Below are 2,744 nucleotides of genomic sequence, written 5' to 3' on the forward strand. Positions count from 1 at the left end.
TTTTTAAAAATTCCAATTCCTGTCTGCTGATCTTTAAATGTGCCCTGTCAAGACAAGTCTTACATGACAAATTTGGCGGTGGGATTTAGGGACTGGCTTCGATGGCTAATCTCACAAATTAAGATGCCCAACTTTTCCTGATGGAAAGTTCTCACTCCAAAAGTTCATGTTCAGCTTGGGATGTATATGCCAGGCAATCTTGCTCTAGCCAACTTGAGTTTTCTATTGTGAGCATGCTAAAAGAACTACATAGCTAATGGAGCACACTGAACCACAGTGGCCAAGGCAGGCAGGCAAGTTCTAAGAAATAAAACAATTTGCTGAAAAATAATTTCTGATGATTGTCATAAGAAAAAGTTGCAGGAAAAAATATAGTACTAATAATTCCAAATCCTTTCACATCCCCCGCTTTCCTTTCACTTTGATAACCTATAACAAAATCTTCAATGGGAAATTTAAAAATAAACAGCACAAGAACATATGTTTTAAATGAACTAAATTGGTGAGATTAGCCAGTAAATTAATTTGCAGTGGGTAATCATTTAAGGAAATTAAAATACTGCAGAACACATTTCTGTATTTTACCAGTTTAAGCCTTCTTTTAAATAAACTGATATTGATAATTTAGGAACACTTGAAGACAAACATGCCCAACTTGAGGAACAATGCACCTGAATAATTTAAAGTGTAGCTTTGCTTAGGTAAAAAGTAAAACATTCCACAAAGGAGGTAGTTATTTAATTTTTAGGGAAAGCTTAATTACTGAAACCTTGAATGATTATGTTACAACAACAAAAATTCTCCATCTGTTTTGCTTAATGGCTTTGTTTTCTTGACATAATTGGTATTTGAAATTTAGATGAATTTCCTCCAAAATGATATTAAAGCCATCTTTAATTCTTATTAATGGCCTGAAAAGAATCCAAGGAAACCTCTCTAAATTAGGTTAATTTTTCATAAAAATATTTTAGAATGTATGAATTGCTATGTTATTTAATTCATAATAGTAAAAGGTTTTTCTATTTAGTTTAGTAGACATAATACACAAAGAAAGGTAAAAATCAGACTATCTTATAATGGTTTGATTTCTAAATTGCTTAGGAAAGTAAAGCCGTTAAACTGGAATAAAAAGAGAAATATATTTCTCAGATTTAGAATCAAATTTTGTCTTACTCGACAGTTGGAAAATAGTCCTTTTCCCTGCACCCATTTAAAACGTATCTCCTGAAGTGCAAGACTGGAGTTGACTGGTGATCAATTTAAAGGATTTATAATCCGAAGTAATTGTGTGAGCTTGGTATCCAGTCCTGGCTCCCAGGTAATTCGTTTGGGCCTGAGAGGTCACTAACTGCCAGTTAAGATGGAATCTTTTTTTCCAATGGGTAACAATGGGACGGGGTCTAATCTTCCAGTAGCTCAAACTTTGTACCCGGCCCTTTATCTTGAGAATGCTAATCCTCAGCCTGAAGATTTTCCCCTGCCGTGTTGGCACCGAAATTTAAGGGAAGATACCTCGTTTTAAACGCCAGCCATGGTCTCGCTTCCCACTCCACTTCAGCGCCCCATAGATTGTTAGTGTCTGTGACTGGGGACGAAAGGAGCAGGGCTTTGCAAGGTCTGTTTGCCAACTGCGTTACCTGGGGGTGGGGGTGGAAGTGGGAAGGCAGCCCCAAAGGCTACAAATCACCTAAAGTGAAGATTCTCCAAAGTGGAACAAATTTCCAAACTCGCATTATTTCACATCCCTGCGGGACCGGCGGCCTCCACTTACCGGCTACCGGGAGAGAGCTGCTGTCTCCGCGTCCCACCGCTTCCCGGGGAGATTTCCAGCGAGCCAGGCGCGGGCTGCACCGCTAGCGCCCGAAAACAGGGCTGAGAGGACTGCAGGGCTCCCGAGGGTGCCAAGTTCCGAGGGAGTCCACGGGGGCGCGAGGGCCTCCGGAATCTAGCCGTCACTGGCAATTTCTTTCTGCTCCTCTCCAGCTTTCTCGCTTGGTCTCGCACTCTCTCTCCCCTCCCTCGCTCTCATCCCTCTCGCTTCCCTCCGCTCCGACTCCGTGTAGGGAGTGACGTGACGTCAGCAGAGATTCCACCAAACTCCACTGCACAGTGGCGGGCGGGCGGCCGGCCGAGCCGGGCTGCACGGCTGGCGAGTAGGAGCCAGCACAGCTCTTGGGCGAGAGCGGGGGGGAGAGAGCAGGGGCGCCGAGAAACGAGGCAGGTGGGGGGAGGTGAATACCGACTGGCCGAAGGGTCGGGAGACGGAGAAAGCGCCTGGAGAGCGAAGGAAGGAGAGGGAGCCGGGCAGGGCGCTTAGACAGGAGCCAACGAGCAGCAGGCGCACGCACTCCCACTGTGGAAAGGAGGACAAGAAGGGAGGATGGGAGGGGGGAGGAGAAAAAGCGATCTGCGCCAAATCCGGAGCTCGAAGAAATCGGAGGGGAGGGTCAGGGCGTCCGGGAGACAGAAAGGTGCTCTTGAGGAGCAAACCGGGTCGGATAGGGAGGAAGGGACAGAGAAAGTGGCCCAAGAAATGGAACAAAGGACCGTGTGCTTGGGATTGTTTGGGACGAGGCGTGTGGGGTGTGAGTTTGAGTGTGCCTGTGTGTGACCTTCTTTCAGGCCTGCGTGGTTAGGGCAGAGGTCAAAGAAACGAGGGATTGCGAGGGGCGGCGGGAGTGAGGGGCAGACAGAAGGCTGGAGTTAAGGTAGGTAGGTGGGGTGGGGGGTGAGATAGGATGACC

Source organism: Hipposideros armiger, unplaced genomic scaffold (genome assembly GCF_001890085.2).
Source record: "Hipposideros armiger isolate ML-2016 unplaced genomic scaffold, ASM189008v1 scaffold_26, whole genome shotgun sequence".
NCBI lineage: Eukaryota > Metazoa > Chordata > Mammalia > Chiroptera > Hipposideridae > Hipposideros > Hipposideros armiger.